The sequence below is a fragment of the Pectinophora gossypiella genome, chromosome 10 (genome assembly GCF_024362695.1).
Source record: "Pectinophora gossypiella chromosome 10, ilPecGoss1.1, whole genome shotgun sequence".
NCBI classification, from domain to species: domain Eukaryota; kingdom Metazoa; phylum Arthropoda; class Insecta; order Lepidoptera; family Gelechiidae; genus Pectinophora; species Pectinophora gossypiella.
The window spans coordinates 10,476,871-10,492,141 of NC_065413.1; the positions used below are offsets into that span (position 1 = coordinate 10,476,871).

General features: G+C 34.5%; 1 protein-coding gene across 2 annotated transcripts in view; it reads left to right on the plus strand.

Annotated features, from left to right (window-relative positions):
- Positions 1 to 15,001, plus strand: part of LOC126370120 (homeotic protein ultrabithorax) — a 269,283-nt gene extending 254,282 nt beyond the window's left edge. For both annotated transcript variants that reach the window (XM_050014865.1, XM_050014866.1), the window contains one exon: positions 11,965 to 15,001. The gene's annotated coding sequence lies outside the window, so the exon portion shown is untranslated. The remainder of the gene's footprint in view (positions 1 to 11,964) is intronic.
- Positions 15,002 to 15,271: the final 270 nt, after the last annotated feature.

Below are 15,271 nucleotides of genomic sequence, written 5' to 3' on the forward strand. Positions count from 1 at the left end.
CTATGTCAGGGGCCTATGGGAGCTCAATAGTAATCCTGACACCAGGGATGATGAGGTCGAACATCCCTACAACCCACAGGAGGGAAAAAAAAGAAGTACCTAACTGTTAGCCCAACTACCGAACTAAGGGTCGTATTAATATACTAATCTCAGCTTCGAGACAGCTCTCAAGATCATGTCAATGTAACAGTTCTCATATAAAAACAGAGACTTAAGCATGATTTTGAGGGCAGTCTCAGCTGAGATTCGTTTATTAATACCACCCTTAGCATTTTTATCTACATATTTTTATATCACGATGACGACAAGATTTTTAAAGAATAATAGGAATGTTGTAACTATCAATTGGCCGTTTATAGGTTACTAACCCTCAACAACTTCTCAAACTTCGACTATCTCCACTTAAAAAATCACGCCAATTCGTCGCTCCGTTTTGCCGTGAAAGACGGACATGCAAACAGACACACACACTTTTCCATTTATAATATCAGTATGGATTTTAGGAAATTAGTTCTTTTTACCTTATCTTCATCCGTTGCATAGTGCAACCCCAAAACAGCGACTTAAGCACTTACGGCATTGCGCGCATAGTTACATTGGTGGTATCAAACAAAAGTTTGGTCACGCTTAATGCCTTTACGAGTGTCGAGGGTGACATAAAGAAAATGAAAAACATTTTGTATTATTCTTGTTGCGCTCTTATCCGCGGAACTTCTACCCTCGATAGGGTAACTGCAGACGTGGCACCTGTGACGTCAAAACTTATATTTTATTCTTAGAAAGTCACTTGGATAAATTATGAGTAAAGACAGATGTATTTCTAAAGTACCTGCTATAAACTTTTAAACTTTTTTTGTTAATGTAGCAAAAGGTGATAGCCACAAGCAAAGTCAATATTAGTAGTTAATTAGGTATTTAGAAAATAATAATACAGGCTGTTAGTGTTAGTGACATCGTAACGAAAACTTTGAAGATTGATTCTTAGTTGATATCAAGTTGAATTTTCCGTCGCAAAAGTGTGAACTGAAAATAAATTTAAAAACCCAACAATTTCATGAATTTTCCAAGAGGGCAGTTCCACTTGATATCAACTCAGAGTCATGGTCTGAATCATCCCACACATTATTCGTCACTATGTCACCAACACCCTGTATATATCATGAAATACAAAGCACACAAGTGTACTTCTACTTTTGTGATACTTACTTAATTCTTATTAATCTTACAAGCAAGTAGTATTGCCTAAAATGAAATAACCACTTTTGCTTCCCTCTAAATCGCTGTGTAGCATTTTAAACCTTTAGCTGTACGACTGCTCGCTTGGATTACTATCCAAACAAATATCTCCAGACTGAGACGGATATTCTATTCAAATATATTACCTAAAATATACATCTTTGTGGACTATGAAGGTTTAAGAACGCATGTATGATGTATATACGTAGGTACGTTCATTATTATGTGGAGATGTGTGTTGGTAACGAAAGATAGACGCTGAGTAATAAATAATTTAACAAACTGTTAAAGTAAGCTGTGGATATGTAAGTAGGATACAGTAGGGATAGCAGTGTATGTTAGTCACTCTTAAAGGTTCACGCACTTTAAATATACTTACATAGTATTTCTATTAACGGGTCAAGGCGTGATTAAATTTTAAATTAATAATTTTCCGACGTTTGCGCCGCATTTACTATGTAGACAAGTATGTTACTGTTCTGATATAGCTTAAAATGGTTGTTTAAAAAATTCTTGGATTCATTTTATTTTGTATGTTTACTATGATTTTTATGTTATCAGCTACGATGTATGCAGACACCTTAAATTTCAGCGGACAGTCAGTTTATTGCATATTGATCAAAATAATTTGGGGTTTAGAATACAAATCTTTTAGCAATCCGCTTTCATCGCGGCAAAGGAAGCCCTACGTCTTGTATGAAATTCCTTAGCAGTTGGTATAATTTCGTAACAGTGCTAGATAGACGATGAAAGCGCTGTGCTATAAACTTGTCAACTGGAACTATTTCGGTGGTGTTTGTTTTCCTTTTGACAAATCGCGTCTCGGCCCGGCGCCATCTTGTGACATTCCGTTGAAGAAAACAGTGTTCAGAGTTAATGCTTCGCACCAGGAAACGCTTTCAGCACATACATCTGAGTCGCATACCAACGTATTGTTGGATTAATCCTAGTCTTAATACAAATTCATGAAGTCCTCGCTCTTGAGTCATAAGCGTAATTCTCACTCCGAGTGATATTTATGTTGCTGCTAAATTAGAAGCGAAATTTTCAAAGACAATGTTTCTTTGCAGACCGTTTAGTGTATAAGTTGTAACGCCAAAAAGTCTAATATCGTTAAGAGAATTGAAAAGTTTATTCTTTCAATGCCTCTCTAGTTATGCCTTGTTTATCATTCTAGGTTTTTATTTCTGTTAATGTTTTACTGATTTGGTCGACCGCGACACGCTTAAAATCTTAAGTAGATAATATGTCAGAAACGGCATTGGGTAATATATCAGAAATGTTATATGTCGCGGTCATATAACTCACGTATGCGTCCCGGCCTCGCTCGTATTTCGTCGTGTGCGGCTCGCGACTCTTCTATGCCACCTTTCTTATAATTTCGCTTTAATACCCCCTTTTTCTTCATATAATTTTCCACCTTCACCAACTAAGAAGAAAGTCTTCATTTATCTGTAGAAGAAAGTGTTCTTATTACGTTTCAAAGCCAAAAAGGTACCCAAAGCCTTAGACAAATGTGATCTATGATAAACGTGATTTCGGTAACGAGCTTCGAGACATTGATTAATAGCTACGATTGTTATTTTTCTTACGAAACCTGAGGGAGAAAAAACTAAAAAAGTGTGAACATAGAGCCTCGGTAAATAACTGTGATGAAAAATAGTTTATTGTGAGATCACGTGATTTGGTGTAATAAAGAAAGCTTCCTGGGAGTAATTTTCGCTCGGGAATTGTTTGTTCGCGTTTGTTCTCCGATGAGGGATTATTATAAGCTGATGTTCGACAAATAGGAAGCTGTGTATGGGAGTATGTACAGGGGTTGCTAAATGACTTACTAGGTGCAAGTAAGTAGAACAGGATTTGTTCGAAAGTGCTTACTGGCTACTGGTGAGACGATAGTAAGCAAACCTATAAAATAGTAAAAAAAATAGTAAAGAAAGCTAAACTGAGTACAACTGGAAATGCAATAATAAATTCTTAATTGTAAAGGAGAGGTTGTCGGAATCAGCTGGGTGCCTCTTGCATGGTTTTATTACAAATCAGAAGCAGATTTACGATGTGTCTGCGAACCACAGGAACTTGTATCTTGCTGCTAAAAATTTTAATTCGCGTTAGTATACGTAAGATACTTGTTGCTATGTGATCTTGGAATCGTTTGGAATAATATTTCTTTGGACTATCTTAAGGTTTAAAAAAAATATATTAGAAAGTATAAAATAAGTTTCTTGCCAATATAGAATACTCCACTGTTGCGTAGAATCTTGAGCAGATTATCTAATTATTCAGTTTATGAAACTTACAAAAGTGTAGCAGTAGTGTAGTAAGCGAATTTTATCTAATGTAAAGAGTTATAAAAAATGAATTCACAGCAATGCTGCTAACTACTTGTATAATGAGCAATTAGTTCCGGCCAATTGGTTACAGACAGACACACATGTCGTCACATCATTATTCATAGCTGAATAGCATACTACAACACTAATGGATGATGATAAAAATAAGTTACAGTTTTTATCAATCGGTAATTTATTCGTAAAATAATAAAATTAAATAGATAATCTAGATGAGATTAAGCTTTAAATAGCTGAATAAACAACAATGGTTACAACTAAAAACAAACAAAAAGCCAAAGATGAAAATCGTGTTAGTGTCCAGGAGCGGAATAACAAAAAAAATACGAACGACAAAAACAAAGTGATTAATTACATTGACAATATTGATATATTGTTTTAGGACATAAACCTTGTCTTGAACAGATAAATGTAAAATGTATTAGATACAAATACACAAAGAGGCGGCAATTCTTGATTTCTTATCCCCTATATTCTGTAAGATTCAGATCACCACATTTTACAGTTTGCTTTGATTTGCATGATTTAAAGTTTATAGGAGGTCTTGAATGGATCATTCTTACTTAAAAAACTTATTAAAATATTTATTTGTGCCATATTTTATTGCATCGTTATATTTTGGCTAATTTCGACTTATCTTCATAAATTATGCCCTAATTAAACTTAGTTTGACCTTAAATTATTTTTACTTAACACGTTAGTAAACCCAAATATCTCAATACAAGTAATAAATACAATTCCTTTTTACATTGCACCAACAATGACAGATTATGCGTACGAAGCCGCACCGTCTATATAAATTGCAGTGTTGCCAACACCATCTCATCTTATTTCCTTGGCATCGACTCTATCCTCTGATTTATCACCGTATACCAACCTACTAAAGTTTTCAGATTAAATAGTTTTTCTCGTTCCAATATTTGGCAGCGGATTTTTTCTAGTTTTATTTTCTGTTTGTGTTTTAATTAAAATGCTGGGAGCGTCGGTTGTGGATTAATAGGGATTTGGTATTTTAATGTTTTAGTCTTGTGAAATATGTTTTAATTTAGTTTTGTTTTCAAAATCTTACTCTCGATATAATAACCATTGTAATTAGGTCATGGACAGACCTATATTAGTATAGTATGAGCACTTTACCTATTTATTCGTAATGAGCGTTTTGCTTTTTCTTGTATCCTGTTAAATATAATGAGACTTTTCTCATGCATTGTACTTCAGAAAGTGTGAACATATTATTAGTGGCTGCTAATTAAACACAACATCAAAGATCACAACTATTATAAGCCTACTTACGTCATCAATCTCGATCCAATTGTGAACACTTAAATCTTTAAGCCCAGAAATATCTTCGATTGCAACCCTCACATGCCTGGACTAATGGTAGAACATAACATTGTCCCGGATGTAGTAAAAAAAAAACAAGTACGGTCTGAGCACGTCGCTCACATTAGCGTTGTACCCAAAAATAAAATTAATCTGATCGGTGTGAAAGTTCAGTGTGGCGACAAACGACGTATGCGCATACTGTTAGCTTTTAAAAATATTGCCATGTGTGCGTCTTTGACAGATAGGTATGTTGAGGTATTTGTATGAAGGATAAAATATTGTATAAGGAATGTGTTTTTCTTCACGCCTATACTCAAGATGAGACCATAATATTTCACTTTATGTAGTCACCAGAATGTTGATTAATGATTAAATAATTTACCGTATAGCTATTAACGGCGGCAATTTCTGGTTTTTAGAGGTGCACATTAGTAAAAAACATAAATGGCAATGAAGACTAATGAATACATGACAGATTTTCCAAAAAAAAAAACTTAACTTCTTTTTTCACAAATAAATATAACTACTATAGTATAAATTGTTTACCTACCTCAGAGAAACGTTAAATATAAAATGCCCGGTAAAATAATTTCAATTCAAATGAGCTTTAAATTACCTCGTTAAAAACCTAAAAAGCTACACTAAAATATTTCAGGCCTACGCATAACACAGTGTTTGATTATGTTTTAATTTAATTTCCGCGAGCAAATGTTTGGAGTAACTTTTTGGCGCTCTTTTTTTCCATCGTGTCATGTTTTGCCAAATTTATTCGCGGCTTAAACCGTCCAAAATTTAGCTTTGGCCGTCCAAAATCCTGATAAATGGCTCTGCCCGGGGATCCGATGGAAAAACCTCTTCTATACCCTTTAATATTAAAATTGCTTGCTAAGCAAATTGTATTAGAATATTTAGAATGTTAGAATGCCGCACCTAAGTGTTTAGGAAATGTTTTGTCACAATCCTTGTCATGTGTAAATTTGGTTTCGGACTAATATTTCTGTAATTAAACTACGAATCTACTATTATTTGTACTGTCTAGTCCCTGCATATCTCCTCTGGGTTCTAAAGTCAGAAGATTGGTTTTACACGCAAACTTATTGTTTTTTCTTTCTTATTTTTTACTTCATATAAAATGCGGAATACTTACGTTTTATTTTTTTTCACTAATTTACAAAAAGAATGGGACTTTTTTACCACATAATTACCTGCACACATTACCAACCAACACACATTGGGAGCAGGTAATATCTCAACAAAGCAAAATAATAATGGCGGACGTTCGGCAGCGTACACACGTCACGCAGAGGGGAGGATGGATGGCCACTCCAGGTAGGGTGGCCGCCCCACGCGTCTTTTAAAAATGGAAGCTCCGAATTTCGAAATAGGAATTTTGACGTTTGGTAACAGTAATATTATTTTACCGAGTCAAGTGTACCATATTTAAAGAGCTTTCATTTTGTAACTGACTAACTATAGGTTGAAAATAAAAGCAAAAGGGAATTTTAAACAAAGTGTTAAATGAATATAGTAAAAAATGGATAAGTACATACCTAAAACACATAATACCGGGTTATTGCCGCGTTATTATCAGGGATATGAGACTCCCGATATTATGTGTTTTAATTATGATAAAAACCGCGTAAACCTCAAACAAGTACTTACCTCCCTTATGTGAGGAAAGCAAATATAAAAAATTCAAAATATGTAGGTAACCTACTTTATTGTTCTTTCTAATAGAGAAGTGTTATATTTCAGAAGGATAACGAAAAAAATATAATATAAATAAACTCATTATCACGAAAACAATGAAAACCCCAAACCCTTTGACGGAATCAGCAATTAGCATACAAATACAAAGTATTTACACATTAATCTAATATGCGTTAACGAATGTAATAAAATCCTCTGAGAGTAGTATGGGGAAACGAATCTGAGACAATTTGCGTCGCTCCCCTCAGTAAGCCTACTATGTGTCTTCCTTATTGCCGGCTGAATCTCGAATATACAACTAAGATTAATCCCGTTGAAAGAAAGGGTGTTAGGTACAACCCTTTTGAAAAGTCCAAGGAATTCATAAAAGATTCAAATTGCAATTTTGAAAATAGAACCAGAATTTATTCTGGTCTGCGAATGGGAAGTTTTTTTTTTATGAGCCATATACTATATTCCCAATTAGGTTAGAGAGGTACACCCATCGCTAGAAGAACTGAGCTTTCTGTTAGACCAACGTGACGAGAACTGTTAGACAACGAATGGTCGAGCCAACTGGCGCAAGTCCGGTACCGGAATTCGAAGCGGCACTCCCCATTTGTGAAGCAAGCCACAGTACAGGATCTCAATGACTTCACTCTAGCTCACACACAGTTATTCTTCTACAGTCAGTCATAATAATTCATTCAACTGTGAACTGAATCGCCAGTATTTTCAATCAGCAACCAAGCAACCATGTATTTATGTACCTGTTTTACGTAACGTAACAACATTATGGTTACGTCATTCCCACTTACCTACTTTTTCCTACTCCACGGTGTTCTAATTCTTTCATCAATTTCCTATTTTAGCTGATTCAGTTATTCATGTTCAAAGCAATCGAGGTCATCTCTTCACTATATTATTCTCGGCCCATATTTACTAAAATATAACATAACATAAACAGCCTATATACAGGCCTCCCCTCAATCAACCGGAGGGGGTATGGAGCATACATACTCCACCACGCTGCTCCAATGCGGGTTGGTGGAGGTATTTTTACGGCTAATAGCCGGGACCAACGGCTTAACGTGCCCTCCGAAGCACGGAATCATCTTACTTTTTCGGACAATCAGGTGATTCAAGCCTGAAAAGTCCTTACCAAACAAAGGACAGTCTCACAAAGTGATTTCGACAATGTCCCCATCGGGAATCGAACCCGGACCTCCAGATCGTGAGCCTAACGCTCTAACCACTAGACCACTGAAGCTGTTAACTACTTAAATAACGCTACTAAAATATACTCCTCGTGAAATAGGTATTGAATTAATAAATAGGTATAACCATAAAGTCATGAATGTAGGTATAACCAATGAAAAAAGTAACTGATTTAATTAGTTGGAAATAAGCCTATTATTTTGTATGACATACTAAGTCGTTCTTGTTCTTATGAATTGGTTGTATTATATCATCATACCAGTGAGGGAATTGTCCAGCTTGTTATATCATATTGCTTGTTATATTATATAGCATATTTAAGAAGATTTTCTTCTTATCTAAGTACTTGATGAATGGGAACTTGCAAATAGAGTAGGTCAGTTGCTTAGATTAAATGGAACGTACCTATACTCCAAATCAAGTCAAGAAGTATGCGACTTTTGCATAGGTTTTTTATTTAAAGTGAATTACATAAATATATACATACATAAACTCACGCCTATTTCGCACCGGGGTAGTAGATCCATTTGCTTCGATCCTGACACACTTCTCTTGCTTCCTCCACATACATCAATCGTTTCATATACACACGACGATTCAGAGTAGATCGTACTGAATCTTTTCTAAAGAAATCTTCAATTTGGTCAATGTAAGTTTTTTTAGGTCTAAAAAATGAATTATTATTTTTTTATTTCGGATTTTTTAATTATAGCGTGGTACCTCTGGTTGATTGACGAGAAGTCTGTGCCCAGCAGTGGGGCGTATATTGGATTTTTATGTACAAATGATAATTTTAGCTTCTTATTTAGTATGTAAAAATTTTATATTTTAATTTATTTAAATAACTTATTTCTTATTAATATTATGTTTGTACATAAGCAACAAGGGACATAATAATCATAGGTTTATTTTACAGTCATTTCCAAAATGCGACATCAAATAGAAGTTGGATTCAGAATTGTTTGTTACTCAAAGCTATACGTATAATTTATAAAGGAGACAACACATACACATTCAACACTCGAAGCGGTCGATATTCATTATTTTCACGGTAGAATGCGTGCAACCCTTATCAAGGGAAGACGCCGTTTTTTCTCGGTTTTCCCAAATAATTTATTTAGCTGGCTACCGTCAATTTATCTCTACGGGAGCTAATTTCACGTTGGGCCGGTGGCTGGTTGGCGCATGTTGTAATTCAACAAATTGCGCGTCTGCTGGATTTATGGCCGCTACTACTTGACGGAGGACTCTCCCTTCTTCCATTGTTCTTCGAGCTGCGTTCAGACTACCCATCTGGAAATAGAATTTAGGGTGCAATGACCGGTGCATTCTAGTTTGTGTTCGTTTATGAACTACGTATTAACAAAGGGAGTTCTTCAAATCTGGTTGACAATAAAATTACCCATAGTTACACTTTTCATAAAAAAAATACCAGAATAATATTAAATACTTACCTATGAATATTTGGGACATATCATTTTTGTAGTAGGTATTTATTATTACTGTTGATGTTCCAAATTTAAATTTCATTAAACTCGTTTTTTGTTAAACAATATTCGAAAGTGTTTCGTTTTTATTGATGAGAATCTGGACCTATGATTTTTCTGTCAAAACAAAACCTTAACAACTCGACCTTTTTTGGGAATATTTACGATATTATAAAGATATCTGATTAATACTAATATGTTGCTCCGTATACAAATCATTCAATATCAATTTACTGTATGTACCCATTTCTACAAAAAAGTAACCTAAACTTGCACACCACTTGCCGGTGTTATCACATAAACTTTCTTCCTGACAAACAGAGAACAAACATTGTTGGTGTTACATTTAACAACTCTATATATTCCTTAAAGTAATATAAACAAAACAATTTCAGGGTGATTCTACTCCTGTGTGCGACCGTCCTTACCCCTGGTAGAAGTAACACATAATCGTATCAATTATTCGGTTGGCGTCCTTCTTCTTTATTACTTTCCCTGAGGTACGCCTTTTTGCCGGTTTCACTTCAAGAAATACTACCCACTAAGTTGAGTACAAAAAACGTACTTTAGATAACGTATGTAAGCAGCGCGTAGTTTATGTATATTCACAAAATACTTATATCTACTACTTATTGTTACATGAAGAACGAATCTGTCAGTCTTATTTTTCACTCTCCTTCACCAACTGCAATTGGAATACCATTGTATTTAAGTCTATAAATTATGTGATACTAACTGGATTTAAAAAAAATGAAAGGAAAACATGAAACAATAGGACTAGCGCCCTATGCTGGGAGGTTTTCTGGCCACGTCTTTCCCTCAGCGTTACAGATTCCGATGTGGTAGTAGTTTTACAGCTAGTTACATAATATGTAATTTAATTTATTTGACGTTCAAAAAGCGCTAACTTTGCGCTAAGTTGGTAGTTTATAGCGTGTACTATACTTATTAAGAACCAGCAGAATTATCTTTTTCCCCTAGTACACAATATAACCTACCTCCCATTATTCACATACAGCCCGAGTTGTCCTATAATATTGTTGAGCTAATCTCTTACATAACTCCTCATACACGTCTCAGTACTACGCAACTTCTAGAATCAGGAAGCTTAATCAACTAACATTAAAAAAAAGCTATTGAGGCGTTTCAATTCATATGCCGGGTTCCATCTTACAACCCACAAGATAAGAAGAATTCATATGCTCAACATAGATTACAAATATACATTTCTATTGAATTTTCTCGCTTATTCACGTTGACGTACTAATATTATATAGATCGTTATAAAAGTTCATGGTAGAAACAAAACGTAGAACATAAAATAACAAATATATTTTGTTTCGTTCTTTACAACGATGTATGTGCACATCGCAAGCTAAGCCAAAGCGAGCTGGCAAGTTAGTTGCGTTCCTTGCTGCTGACTGCGATCGCTCGCCAGACGTCGTGCGCGCGCCGAGAATGGCCCGCATCAGCACTCGCGGATCCATCTAGAGCTGCTACATGCCCCTGGAACAATAACAATAGCCAATTATGAATTCATATTCATTTTTTTTCCGAATACTAAATTTTGTTCAGTACCTATTTATTTTTATCTTTTGGAGAAATACATTTCTTAAACCGTAAACCTATTAAATGAACATTATATTATAACTTAAAAAATCTTAATCTTGATTTGATAGAATTTACATTGGTAAGGAGGTATCATAAAATGTAGAAAATATTGTGTATAATTTTACTATCCATAAGTTCAACTAATTCAAGTCTTAAACTTACGCATATAAAACACATTTTTAGTATTCATTTTAAATTAGGTACCTAGGTATATGTATTAACAGTGATGAGACTGGCATCAAAATTTTATACATGTCAGACTGCTTTATGTACCGACTTGTCCACTTTTTTTGTATAGAAAGAATATTATTTCTGGAACTGGAACCTTATAAGTGGTGGCTTTATTATAATTACTAATATTCAGTGAGTCTGATTACAACTTTTCACGCAATTTATTAGACAAATAAATCCATCTGATCAAGTCTAGACACAGTATTAGTTGTCACAGTATGTGTCATTACTATCACACTACCAGCAGCCCTATATGATATCCGCCGTCTTTGTAAATCAGCATATGCAAAGTGGTATAGCAATAAATCTAGCGGCTCTTGCTCGTTCTCGCATCATGTTACATCTTAATTTCAGCTGGCTCGAGCAGCCAGAGATACAACCTTTTATCAAATACACATTAAGCTAGATATTAACTGCGACTCAGAAAAAAAAATCCAAAAATCGCCTTTCCGTGCGCGTAAGCGATAAATAATGAAAAGCTGTTAGAATGCTGAGTTTGTTTTAACATGCCCAGGGGGCTTGCGCGAAATTATTTGCATTTTAAGTCGCCCTTGTTTATGGGAACGCATTCCGTGATAAAATATTTGCGGTAAAAGAATAGGATTAGATAAAATTAAATGTTTAAACTACGAAAAAATCGCAGTATTTGGCATACCTATAATCGCATAACACGCAAATCAAGTAAGACAAAACTAGAATTCCGCCGCGAATCTAATAATGCTTTTGAATTATTTGCCAAAACAAACACGCTGTTTGCATTGTTTTATTTTTTATAATTGGCATTTTAATTAATTTCGCTTTTCCTTTTGTTTCAGGTGGTCGTCGCGTGTAAAGCGTTCTCAATGCTTTGGTAGGTTTTAGAACATAAAACGTAAGTTAGCGCGCTCCAAGATGAAAACTCTGTCTTTCAATGTGAATTGTAAGGTTTTCGATTGTCACCCTGCTAGCCTCTACAGTTTGACGTACAAAAATCAAGATATCAAAGTCGATCGTCGAATAAATTTTTGTGCCAGCCCACACGAACGCTTAGGCAATCGACTGCCGAAGATTTATTGTCAAAATTTCCCGTTAGTAACGCTTCCCGAGCACACTCCGCGTATCACTATTTCACAAATAAAAGAACCAGTCGCGATATCATCGTCGACTATAAATTATATGAAGCTCGGATGAAAAATACGCGGTTTCGTGTCCGCTTATTTATCGCTTAGCTTGACTTATGTATGAATACATTATCGGAGACGATATTAAATAGAATTATCGATTAATATTAATCAGCTTCTGTCGATATGTTACGTAAACAGCGAAGGAACGGGCTGGGTGTGCACATGTGGAAGTGTCTAGAATGTGCTGTAGATGGAGCCATTAGAAAGCGCGGGCTGCCGATGTCCGGGACATGGTGTTAGTTGCGCGATTGTCGCTATCGCGCCGGCTGATCTGCTATCGGGCTGCATCGGCACAGTGGCTGCTCGCGCTAGGAATAGGTTGAGTTCCCGCGTTCCCGTGATATATTGTTCCGCATCTCCCTGTATAAATCTTGAACGCCTGCTGAGGTACACGGGACACGGCCGCCGCTCCACAGCGCCGAGCTTCAAATGGAATTGTGTTTTTATTTATCGTGCGAATCGTGCCCCACTATCGCTCACTCGAAATCGCACTTTATCTGCCAAAACGCGGAGTTGGATCGGCGCGCGTTTAACAGCTCTATGTAGTTACTTTTCAAGACCGGTTTATGTGCGCACATAGTTTTTGTCTAAAATGCTCTAGTTTTATTAAAACCGATTTATTCAGTGTATACGATATGCAACGTGTTTTGAAACTTGCCACAAACATTTAGCCGTCACGTGTGAATCGAGTGGGGGCAACATTACAAATTTTGAAATACTCAACTTATTGTAATAATAATATAGCACGTTCTCTGTAGTATTTGAACTTTCATATTTCATATTAATGTTTATGAGAATATCTTGTTGAAATATATTTTTACTTCAATACAGAATCTGAAAACTTAAATCTACTGACGAACAGAAGTTTTGAATATTTAATGTTACTGCAGTAAACGTGCTACTGTTTAATGTAAATATTAAGACTAGCGTAGTATCTATTTGTATGTGAAATCTGATGTACAACGTCTGTATACGTTTCATGACATACATGATAGTGATACTTTATAACAGACTATAGCTTACTTAATTTTGTGCTGGCCTGGCGCGTGTGGCTAACATTTTTAATTTTAAAGCTGAAAATAGACCAAAATTCTTCCGCATCGTACGCGCTGTCAGAATTTTCAGTTTTTATTGGAATTATGACAGAATGAATAAGGTTAATATTTGTTTTTTAAATTGCAAAATTCTGATGACGTCATAGAAAGAATTCGACGCGTAATTTCACTGGATTACTTGTCAATGTTACTGGAATATTTATTTAAAATTAATTACAAAAATCGACTTTTCTGTTCTATAGTACCTAGTGATTATAATACATACTTATAAAATTGTAAATTCTGACAGCGAGTTCAATGCGGAAGAGTTTTGATTTGTTGGCACCTCAATAACACGAGCAATATTTTAATAAATAAATGGATTAATAAATGGTCTGATTCTTTTAAAGGCGGATTTCCTGACAACTCTTATGGCATCGAAAATCACATAAGTTTATACCGATATCAAAAACAGCCCATGACTACAATCTATTTATAAAATTGAGAAGAAACGCGAACATAATAGTGATTATATTTATTATCCAAAAGTTAACACATAGTATACTCGTTTGATTTAGGTATTAGCCAAATAAGCATGAAATCCTATACGAGCTGTCTTTATGAAATCTCTACAGTGAATAATAAGAAGCGAAACATTTGATAAACAATATAGTGAGAAATAGACAATGTAAAAATACTTAGTACCACAGCGTCATGCCAGAGATCCTAAATACGTAACTACAAAAGCTTTAGAATGAAAAATATTCCATTCATTAGTCGATAGCTTAACTTATTATTAGAACAAATAGTTTACCTATAGTCAGATAAAAATGACAACAATCAAAACTAGTTGTGCCCAGTATACGAATAGCTAATATTATTAAGTAATAATGTAATTTATTTTAAGATACAGTAGTGGTAATATTTTTGGATTCCTATAAACATATACGTAATTTTTTCTTCTGTAAATCATAGGGTGACGCAAAATTTGGTCGAGATTCTTTCCATCTTTTTTAAAGATTTTGGAACGTGCCAAATTTATTTTATATTTTACGGTATTTACCTCTGAATGTTCCTTGTTTTTGTAATACGTTTTTTACCAAGGCAGTTAAGAAAATCAATACTGATTTGCCATTTTCCACAGAAAGAATCTGCGTTCAAGTTTTCAGTCGGTTTTGTTACATACTGTATTGTAAATATTATATACTTACTATTTATAACGCATCTTTATAGAACTTACATTTCTGAAATCAAAATTGAACACTTGTTTTTTTATCACTGAATTTTAGTTTGAATTTAGAAGGTTTAGCTGTCATCCAGTCCAATATAATTATATTCGATATAAAAAGCTCACGGATATACGTAAATTTTGTCCTTAACAAAGCATTTGTCAAACGTAAATATTAGGTAGGCCCAATTTATTGTAATGTAACATAATTATTAATTAGTAATATGAAGAGAAATACTTAAACCGAGGGAGTCTAGTGTAGCAATGATTTAAATGTTTGTGTTTCATGATCGTATTGTGTGCAAAGTGTAATAATGTTCTATTACCTATCATCATTATGAGTGGAAAGCGATATTATGATTTTTTTGTACAATATCGGCTATAGTGCGAAATGGATCTGCATTAAATAAAATTCTGTTACTGTATATTTTTGCTTTTATTACTTTTTATTTTTCCAGGAAACCTTATACCAAATTGATAAGATAAAGTAACAAGAAATGGAAATAAAATTGATTTGTTTGTCCTTATATGAAAAAAAGTTAAGTATTATATATATGAGATTTGATACGCAATATTCGTCGAAGAAGAAAGTAAAACCGAGTTTTAAAAGTCAAAAACGTCTCAAAAAGTGATAATCATGACGAATTTTGAATACCTAACACTACGACTGATATACCTAAAACGCCAAATTCGCCTT